The 11,453-nt window shown below is 39.3% G+C and overlaps 1 non-coding gene across 1 annotated transcript; it reads right to left on the bottom strand.

Annotated features, from left to right (window-relative positions):
* Positions 1–8,033: 8,033 nt before the first annotated feature.
* LOC130983487 (small nucleolar RNA R71) lies at positions 8,034–8,141 on the bottom strand. The gene has a single exon (XR_009087473.1). It is a non-coding gene; the product is annotated as a small nucleolar RNA R71 (small nucleolar RNA).
* Positions 8,142–11,453: the final 3,312 nt, after the last annotated feature.

The raw sequence follows: 11,453 nt of genomic DNA on the forward strand, positions 1-11,453 counted from the left end.
ATAACAAGACAATCTTGGTTAAAATGCAATTTATGATTTGGAAGTCTAAGAGATTTAATAGTTGCTAAAAATTCTAGAGTATGCATGCTAGCATAAGTATCATTAGTTCCTTCCTCAAAACAGGGAAAATCAGAACTTGGGTATGTTTTGAATTCATTTTTATGCAAAGAGAGCATGTAATTATTTACTTCTTTAACAACATTAATAGTTGGAGCTAAAATTTCTCGACCTTCTAAATGGCTCAAATATGTAGGGTCATCTAAATAGTCACTATGTACGAAACTCTTGAGCTCATCAATATTTTCATCTTGCACTACAAGAAAAACATTGAGTACCGTCGGATTCACCGGCAAAATAACAAAAATAATCCACTAGTAAATTGGTTACTGGTGCACGAAATTGCAATCATACTTTTGTAATCCGCACAACTAACCAGTAAGTGCACTGGGTCGTCCAAGTAATACCTTACGTGAGTAAGGGTCAAATCCCATGGAGATTGTTGGCTTGAAGCAAGTTGTGGTTATCTCATTATTCTTAGTCAGGATATAATATCAATAATAATTTTTATTTTTAATTGTAAAAAGTAAAAGAGCATGAAATAAATACTTATTATGCAGTAATGGAGAATATGTTGGAGTTTTGGAGATGCTTTGTCCTCTGAATTCCTGCAACATAATGCTTTCTCACTTTCATAAATGCAAGGCTCCTTCCATGGCAAGCTGTATGTAGGGCATCGCCGTTGTCAATGGCTATGATGTGTGGAAAACAATCCAACACAAAACTCACCGGCAAGTGTACCGGGTCGCATCAAGTAATAAAACTCACGGGAGTGAGGTCGATCCCACAGGGATTGAAGGATTGAGCAATTTTAGTTTAGTGGTTATTTAGTCAAGCGAATCAAGTATTGGTTGAGTGATTTTGTATCCAACAGTAAGTAAATAGCAAGAAATGTAAAGGGAGAGGGATAATTTGCAGAAATTAAAAAGACTTGAAAGTAAAGGAACTGAATCTTAAAGAACAAGAAACTAAATGACTGAAACTTAAAGTGCAAGAAATGTAAATTGCGATAACTTAAAGTGCAACAAATATAAATTGCTTGAATGAAGAAGGGATTTAAGGACTGGGAATTCAGAATCTAAGCAAGGGAAATTAAATTGCAACAATTATCAAAGCAAGAGATGATTTGAAATTAACTAGATCTCAAACAGAAATGAAAATTTGATTGCAGCAGTGGTTCAGCAGAAGAACCAAAAAGAGAGAATCAGATCTCAGAACTCCAGAGACTAGATAGCAGAGTCTAGATCTCAATTGCCTTCCTAGATCCAAGTTCACAAAGCAAGTAAAGAGAAATTGAAGATTGAAGCAGTAAAGAAAATTGAATTTAACTCAATTATGCAGTAGGAAAATTAAAGAGATCTTAAATGGAGATTGAGACAGAAGTTCCTCAATTCTTCACACTCAAGACTCAAACAAAACCCAGTAAAGAAAACAAAACGATTAGAGGAAGAAGAAGTAAATTATCTCCTCCAATTCTCAAGCCAATTTTGCAGAAAACAGAAAGTGGAAATTGAAAACCCAGAAGTTCCAAAACAGAAAATGAAAAGTGCTCTCAAGTTGACTAAGGATGAAAATTCAAAAATGAAAGTAAGCTCCCTTCTAATCCTAACTAACACCTATTTATACACTTTCGATTGTGGATCTAAGAATTTTGAGTGGGCTTTTTGATATGGTGAAGAAGTGAATTAAGTTGGATTTTTGAGTGAAATTCAGCCCATGTTGCTCCCAAGAGGTTGCTCTGCTCTTGTGGAGGGCAGAGCAGGGAAGCCTTACATGTGGATCCAACTAGCGTGCCAAATTTGGGAGGGGCATCAGGATGCTGCCCTGCCCTTGTGGAGAGCAGGGCAATGTTGTCATGGTTCGTCCAAGCTGCGCGCCCAAGCTCCCTTGTTGCGCGTCAATGTGTGCATGCTGGCCGTGCCAAATTGTGCGCCATGCACCAAGGAATGTTGCTCTGCCCTCCACAAGGGCAGGGCAGCGCAAGCTTTCCTTGTTCTTGGGTGAGGTCCCAAGTTCGAAACTTGCTGGATGGCTTTTGTTGCCCCTTTTTTTTCTTGGTTTTCTTGGCGCCAAGGTAGCGCCTAATTTCTTGCTTCCTCAAGGTCTTGTGTTCGATCCTTGGAGGTTGAAAACAAGCTGATTTTGGCTTGTTTTCCTTCCATTTGAACGCTACTTCCTTCCCTTTTGAGCTTGGTTCGAAACCCATGGATGGCACTTGGAGAACAATTTCTTTGAATTTTTCCATGAGGAGCCCGAAATTGCTCTTGAGGAGGGCAGGGCAGAATCTTTCCTTCCCTTATTTCTTGGCCTAGAATTATGCTCCGCCCTCAAGGAGGGCAGGGCAGTGAAGCCTTGAATGCTTGGTTCATTGTTGTGCTCCCTTGGAGGGCAGTGTGCTCTTGTAGAGGGCAGTATGGCTTCCTCCCTTCCATGCGCTACACTCTTTTCTTCCTTGGGCCACACTTTCTTAAGCCAAGCTTTATTCTTTTCTTCTTTTCTTCACCTACAAATAATCAAAACAACCAATCAAAGTATCACTAAATTCACAAGGTTTATAAATCAATTAAAAATCAATTAAATTTAGCTTAAATCTCATGATTTAGCATCAATTAAATGGTGGTTGTTTGATTCAAATAAAACATGCAATTCCACTCTAAATTGCTTACTTATGGTGCAAGAAAGTGCATAAAAACTACTGAAACAAGTGAAATTAGCTTAAAAAAAGGGTATATGATGACTTGTCATCAGGCTACTTCCCATCCTCTCAGTCAAAATGGTCCAAATGCTCTGTCACAGCACGGCTAATCATCTGTCGGTTCTCGATCATGTCGGAATAAGATCCATTGATCCTTTTGCGCCTGTCACTACGCCCACCACTCACGAGTTTTAAGCTCGTCACAGTCATCCAATCCCAGAATCCTACTCGAAATACCACAGACAAGGTTTAAACTTTTTAGATTCTCAAGGATGCTGCCAATGGATTCTAGCTTATACCACGAAGATTCTGATTAAAGAATCTAAGAGATACTCATTCAATCTAATGTAGAACGGAGGTGGTTGTTAGGCACACGTTCATGGATTGAGGAAGGTGATGAGGGTCACGGATCATCACCTTCTTCATAGTGAAGCGCGAATGAACATCTTAGATAGGAACAAGCGTGTTTGAATGGAAAACAGAAATCATTGCATTAATTTATTGAGACGCTGCAAAGCTCCTTACCCCTAACGATGGAGTTTAGAGACTCATGCCATCAAAAAGTACAAAATTCAGATCTAAAATGTCATGAGATACAAAATAAGTCTCTAAAAGTTATTTAAATACTAAACTAGTAACCTAGGTTTACAGAAAATGAGTAAACTATGATGGATAATGCAGAAATCCACTTCTGGGGCCCACTTGGTGTGTGCTAGGGATGAAACTTAAGCTTCTCACGTGCCTGGGCTATTTCTGGAGTTGAATGCTAGGTTGTAACCTGTTTCTGGCGTTGAACTCTAACTTGCAACCTGTTTCTGGCGCTGAACGCCAGAATGCAACATAGAACTGGCGTTGAACGCCAGTTTACGTCGTCTATCTTCATGCAAAGTATGGACTATTATATATTGCTAGAAAGCCCTGGATGTCTACTTTCCAACCCAATTGAGAGCGTGCCAATTGGACTTCTGTAGCTCCAAAAATTCCATTCTGAGTGCAGGGAGGTCAGAATCCAACAGCATCAGCATTCCTTTTTCAGCCTAAATCAGAGTGCTTCTCAAGCCTTTGTGCAATTGGTTAGTCTAAAAATGATTATGGCTTTTTGAACTTACTTTGGTGTGTGAACACCAAACTTAGTTCCTTGCCACTATTTTTCATGCATCAACTTAACCATATGTGAAATCTTGTGTCCTTGCTAAAGGTTATGGAATTAGAACTAGAAAGTAGTTAAGTAGTTGAATAATCTGTTTGATTGCTTGGAGCTAGCCTTATGCAGGAAGTGAGAATGTTCTTTTAAATCAGATTTTGGTGAGACACCAAACTTAGAATCCTTCATTCTCCCTTAAATTGTTTTGGTGTGCAAAACCAAACTTAGCTTCTTGCAATGGATACCAATTATTCAACATTTTTATTGAAAAAGCTATGAAAAGAAAACTACCTCAGGTTGGGTTATGATGAGCGGATAATTTATACACTTTTTGGCATTGTTTTCAGTATGTTTTTAGTATGATCTAGTTAGTTTTTAGTATATTTTTATTAGTTTTTAGTTAAAATTCACTTTTCTGGACTTTACTATGAGTTTGTGTGTTTTTCTGTGATTTCAGGTATTTTCTGGCTGAAATTGAGGGATCTGAGCAAAAATCTGATTCAGAGACTGAAAAGGACTGCAGATGCTGTTGGATTCTGACCTCCCTGCACTCGAAGTGGATTTTCTGGAGCTACAAAAGCCCAATTGGCGCGCTCTCAACGGCGTTGGAAAGAAGACATCCTGGGCTTTCCAGCAATATATGATAGTCCATACTTTGCCTAAGATTTGATGGCCCAAACCGGCGTTCAAAGTCACCTCAAGAAATTCCAGCGTTAAACGCCGGAACTGGCACCTAAATGGGAGTTAAACGCCCAAACTGGCATAAAAGCTGGCGTTTAACTCCAAGAAGAGTCTCTACACGAAAAAGCTTCATTGCTCAGTCCAAGCACACACCAAGTGGGCCCGGAAGTGGATTTTTATGTCATTTACTCATCTCTGTACACCTTAGGCTACTAGTTTTCTATAAGTAGGACCTTTTACTATTGTATTGAGATATCGGGGTAGCTATCTTTGAATTGTATGCTATCTTAGATCATTGGGAGGCTGGCCATTCGGCCATGCCTAGACCTTATGCTTATGTATTTTCAACGGTGGAGTTTCTATACACCATAGATTAAGGTGTGGAGCTCTGCTGTACCTCGAGTATTAATGCAATTACTATTGTTCTTCTATTCAATTCCGCTTGTTCTTTGTCCAAGATATCACTTGTTCTTCAACTTAATGAAGGTGATGATCGTCACGGATCATCACCATTCTCACTCATGAACAAGGTGACTGACAACCACTCTTGTTCTACAAGCATCTGAGGCTTAGTGAATATCTCTTGGATTCCTGATAACACGATGCATGGTTGATCGCCTGACAACCAAGTGCTCGCCTGACAAACGAGCCAGCCATTCCGTGAGATCAGAGTCTTCGTGGTATAGGCAAGAACTGATGGCGGCATTCAAGAGAATCCGGAAGGTCTAACCTTGTCTGTGGTATTCTGAGTAGGATTCAATGATTGAATGACTGTGACGTGCTTCAAACTCCTAGCAGGCTAGGGCGTTAGTGACAGACGCAAAAGAATCAATGGATTCTATTCCGGCCTGAACGAGAACCGACAGATGATTAGCCTATGCTGTGACAGAGCATCAGGGACGTATTTTCACTGAGAGGATGGGAGGTAGCTGCTGACAACAGTGAAACCCTACACGAGCTTGCCATGGAAAGGAGTAAGAAGGATTGGATGAAGGCAGTAGGAAAGCAGAGAGGCGGAAGGGAAGGCATCTTCATACGCTTGTCTGAAGCTCTTACACCAATGATATACATAAGTATCTCTATCTTTATCTTTATGCTTTATTCGTTCATCACTATACCCATTTGAGTCTGCCTGACTGAGATCTACAAGATGACCATAGCTTGCTTCATACCACCAATCTCCGTGGGATCGACCCTTACTCGCGTAAGGTTTATTACTTGGACGACCCAGTGCACTTGCTGGTTAGTTGTGCGAAGTTGTGTTTATGCCATGGTATTGAGCACCAAGTCTTTGGAGCCATTACTAGGGATTGTTTATGTTTTGAAAAGTATTGATCACAATTTCGTGCACCAAGTTTTTTGGCGCCGTTGCCGGGGATTGTTCGAGTATGGACAACTGACGGTTCATCTTGTTGCTTAGATTAGGTATGTTTCTTCAGAGTTCTTAAGAATGAATTCTAGTGTTTCAAGGTGATGTTCTTATCATCACCAAGGCTGATTGATTCTCATCAATTTAGATCTTGAATGCAATGTCCTGCTGAAGCTTGGCCGGCCATGTCTAATTCCTTTAGACTAAAGCTTTAGACTAACATTGCATGATTCCTGGAATTCTCATTAAGAATTTTGATACCTTTATTTTCCTTTTCACTTAATTTTCGAAAAAAGCACAAAAAATTTACAAAATCATAAAATCCAAAAATATTTCTTGTTTGAGTCTAGAGTCTCATCTTAAGTTTAGTGTCAATTGCATGTTTCTGTTCTTATTGCATTCATGCATGTGTCTTCATTGATCTTCAAGTTGTTCTTGATGATTTCCTTGTTTTGATCTTTGAACTTTATTGACTTGAGTGTTTTGTTGTTTCTCATGTGCATTCTCATCTTGTTAGTGTCAGTAGTATACAAACTGCTAAGTTTGGTGTCTTGCATGCATTGTTATTTGATTTTAGTTGCATTTTGATTATTAAAAATCCAAAAATATTTTTAATTTGTGTCTTTTCAAGTCAATAATACAGAGAATTGAAGATTCAGAACATACTGCAGAGGAATCACACAGAAAAAGCTGGGCATTCAAAAATGCCCAGTGAAGAAGACAGACTGGCATTTAAACGCCAGCCAGGGTGCCTGGCTGGGCGTTTAACGCCCAAAAGGGTAGTAGTTTGGGCGTTAAACGCCAGAATGTGCACCATTCTGGGCGTTTAACGCCAGGATGGCAAAGGGGGAAGATTTTGTTTTTCAAATCAATTTTTTTTTCAAGTTTTCAAAGTTTTTCAAAATCAAATCTTTTTCAAATCATATCTTTTCAATCAAATGTTTTCAAAATCAATTTCTTTCCTTTTTCAAAGATACTTACTAACAATTAATGATTTGATTGAACATCTCAAGTTTGTTGCCTTTTCTGTTGAGAAAGGTTTAATGTTTAAATCATATCTTTTCTTGTTAGGCAAGTCATTAATTTTTAAAATCAGATCTTTTTAAAATTGTTTTCAAATCAAATCTTTTTAAAATTGTTTTCAAATCATGTCTTCTCAATTACATCTTTTTAAAACCAATCATATCTTCTTAACCACATCTTTTTCAAAATAGTTTTCAATCAAATCTTTTTGATTTCTAATTTCAAAATCTTTTTCAAAAATCACTTGATTTCTTTTCCACTCTTATTTTCGAAAATCAATTAAGTGTTTTTCAAAATGTTTTCAAAATCTTTTACTTAATTTTCGAAAATTACTTCCCTTCTTCTCACATCCTTCTATTTCTGGACTAACACTATTCCTTAATGCAAAATTCGAACTCCATCTTCTTTGATAAGTTCGAATTTTCTACCTCTGTCTTCCATTTTTCTTCCTCTGACACCTCAAGGAATCTCTATACTGTGACATAGAGGATTCCATATTTTCTTGTTCTCTTCTCTTTCATATGAGCAGGAACAAAGACAAAGGCATTCTTGTTGAAGCTGACCTTGAACCTGAAAGGACCTTGAAGCGAAAGCTAAGAGAAGCTAAGGCACAAATCTTTATTGAGGACCTGACCGAATTCTTCAAAGAAGAAGAAGACATGGCAGCCAAAAACAACAACAATGCCAACAATGCAAGGAAGGTGCTTGGTGACTTTACTGCACCTACTCCCGACTTCTATGGGAGAAGCATCTCTATCCCTGCCATTGGAGCAAACAACTTTGAGCTTAAGCCTCAATTAGTTTCTCTAATGCAACAGAATTGCAAGTTCCATGGACTTCCATTGGAAGATCCTCATCAGTTTTTAGCTGAATTCTTGCAAATCTGTGACACAGTCAAGACTAATGGGGTTGACCCTGAGGTCTACAGACTTATGCTATTCCCTTTTGCTATAAGAGACAGAGCTAGAATATGGTTGGACTCACAACCTAAAGAAAGCCTGGACTCTTGGGAAAAGCTAGTCAATGCCTTCTTGGCAAAGTTCTTTCCACCTCAAAAATTGAGTAAGCTTAGAGTGGAAGTCCAAACCTTCAGACAGAAGGATGGAGAGTCCCTCTATGAAGCTTGGGAAAGATACAAACAATTAATCAGAAAATGTCCTTCTGACATGCTTTCTGAATGGAGCATCATAGGTATTTTCTATGATGGTCTATCTGAACTATCCAAGATGTCCTTGGATAGCTCTGCTGGAGGATCTCTTCATCTGAAGAAGACGCCTACAGAAGCTCAAGAGCTCATTGAAATGGTTGCAAATAACCAATTCATGTACACTTCTGAAAGGAATCTTGTGAACAATGGGACTAGTCAGAAGAAATGAGTTCTTGAGATTGATACTCTGAACGCCATTTTGGCTCAGAATAAAATATTGACTCAACAAGTCGATTTGATTTCTCAAAGTCTGTCTGGAATGCAAAATGCACCAAGTAGTACTAAGGATGCTTCATCTAAGGAAGAAGCCTATGATCCTGAGAACCCTTCAATGGAAGAGGTGAATTACTTAGAAGAACCCTATGGAAACACCTATAATTCTTCAGGGAGAAATCACCCAAATTTCTCATAGAAGAATCAAGAGAGACCTCAACAAGGTTTCAACAACAATAATGGTGGAAGAAACAGGTTTAGCAATGGCAAGCCTTTTCCATCATCTTCTCAGCAACAGACAGAGAATTCTAAGCAGAACCCCTCTGACTTAGCAACCATGGTCTCTGATCTAATCAAAACCACTCAAAGTTTCATGACTGAAACAAGGTCTTCCATTAGGAATTTGGAAGCACAAGTGGGACAGCTGAGCAAGAAAGTTACTGAACTCCCTCCAAGTACTCTTCCAAGCAACACAGAAGAAAATCCAAAAGGAGAGTGCAAAGCCATCAATATGGCCGAATTTGGAGAGGAAGGAGAGGAAGTGAACGCCACTGAGGAAGACCTCAATGGGCGTGCACTTACATCCACTGAGTTCCCCAATGAGGAACCATGGGAATTCGAGGCTCAAAATGAGACCATAGAGATTCCATTGGACTTACTTCTGCCTTTCATGAGCTCTGATGAGTATTCTTCCTCTGAAGAGGAGGAGTATGTCACTGAAGAGCAAGTTGCTAAATACCTTGGAGCAATCATGAAGCTAAATGACAAGTTATTTGGAAATGAGACTTGGGAGAATGAACCTCCTTTGCTCACCAAAGAACTGGATGACTTGTCTAGGCAGAGATTACCTCAAAAGAAACAAGATCCTGGGAAGTTTTCAATACCTTGTACCATAGGCACCATGACCTTCAAGAAGGCTCTGTGTGACATAGGGTCAAGTGTAAACCTCATGCCTCTCTCTGTAATGAAGAAGCTATGGATCTTTGAGGTACAAGCTGCAAGAATCTCACTAGAGATGGCAGACAACTCAAGAAAACAAGCTCATGGACTTGTAGAGAATGTTTTGGTAACAGTTGAAGACCATTACATCCCTACTGATTTCATAGTCCTAGAGACTGGGAAGTGCATGGATGAATCCATCATCCTTGGCAGACCCTTCCTAGCCACAGCAAAGGCTGTGATTGATGTTGATGGAGGTGAACTGATCATTCAAGTGAATGAAAAATCCTATGTGTTTAAGGCTCAAGGATATCCCTCTGTCATCATGGAGAAGAAGCATGAAGAGCTTCTCTCAAATCAGAGACAACCAGAGCCCCCACAGTCAAACTCTAAGTTTGGTGTTGGGAGGCCACAACCAAACTCTAAGTTTGGTGTTGAACCCCCACATTCAAACTCTAAGTTTAGTGTTGGGAGGTTCCAACATTGCTCTGAGTATCTGTGAGGCTCCATGAGAGCCCTCTGTCAAGCTACTGACATTAAAGAAGCGCTTGTTGGGAGGCAACCCAATGATTATACTTTATATATTTTCTTTTGTTATTTTATGTTTTTTGTAGGTTGATGATCATAAGAAGTCACAAAATCCATTGAAAAAGCAAAAACAGAATGAAAAACAGGAAGAAAAATAGCACACCCTAGAGGAAGAACTCACTGGCGTTTAAACGCCAGTGAGGCTAGCAGTTGGGCGTTTAACGCCCAGTCTGGCACCATTCTGGGCGTTTAACGCCAGAAAGGGGCACCAGACTGGCGTTAAACGCCAGGAAAGGGCAAGAACCTGGCGTTAAACGCCAGAAATGGGCACCAGCCCGGCGTTTAACGCCAGATTTGGCACAAAACGTGATTTTGATTGCCATTTGGTGCAGGGATGACTTTTCCTTGACACCTTAGGATCTGTGGACCCCACAGGATCCCCACCAACCCCACCACTCTCTCTTTCTTCTTCACCCATTCACCAATCACCTCATTCCCTCTTCCCTAAAAAACCCCCACCTATCAAATCCCACTATCCTCATCACTCCTTCATTTTCACACACCCTAAACACTACTTCTTCCCCTAATGGCCGAAACACAAAGTCATTCCCTTCTTCCTCATTTCTTCTTCTTCTACTCTCTTCTTTCTTCTTTTGCTTGAGGACGAGCAAACCTTTTAAGTTTGGTGTGGTAAAAGCATTGCTTTTAGTTTTTCCATAACCATTTATGGCATCCAAAGCCGGTTCAACTGAGAAGGCATGACCTCAAGCCCATCACTAAGAAAAGGATGGAGCAAACAAGAGACCCCTCTCATCAAGAGATCCCTGAGATACCTCAAGGGATGCACTTTCCTCCACAAGACTATTGGGAGCAAATTAACACCTCCCTAGGAGAGTTGAGTTCCAATATGGGACAACTAAGGGTGGAGCATCAAGAACACTCCATCATCATTAGAGAAGATCAAAGAATCATGAGAGAGGAGCAACAAAGACAAGGAAGAGACATTGAGGAGCTCAAGAACTCCATAAGACCTTCAAGAGGAAGAATAAGCTGCCATCACTAAGGTGGACCCGTTCTTTAATCTCCTTGTTCTTTATTTTTATGTTTTTCGAAAATTATGCTTTATGTTTATCCATGTTTGTGTCTTATGATCATTAGTGTCTTAGTGTCTATGCCTTAAAGTTATGAATGTCCTATGAAATCCATCACCTTTCTTAAATGAAAACTGTTTTTATCATAAAAGAACAAGAAGTACAGGATTTCAAATTCATCTTTAAAACGAGCTTAATTAGTTTGATGTGGTGGCAACACTTTTGTTCTCTGAATGTATGCTTGAACAGTGCATATGTCTTTTGAATTTGTGGTTCATGAATGTTAAAATTGTTGGCTCTTGAAAGAATGATGAAAAAGGAGACATGTTACTGAGGATCTGAAAAATCATAAAAATGATTCTTGAAGCAAGAAAAAGCAGTGAATACAAAAAAAAAAGAGAAGGAGAAAACGAAAAAAAAAAACGAAAAAATAAGAGAGAAAGAGAAAAAGAAAGAAAAAAGAAAGAAATAAAGTTGTGATCCAAGGCAAAAAAGAGTGTGCTTAA

This window comes from Arachis stenosperma, chromosome 5, assembly GCF_014773155.1.
Source record: "Arachis stenosperma cultivar V10309 chromosome 5, arast.V10309.gnm1.PFL2, whole genome shotgun sequence".
NCBI lineage: Eukaryota > Viridiplantae > Streptophyta > Magnoliopsida > Fabales > Fabaceae > Arachis > Arachis stenosperma.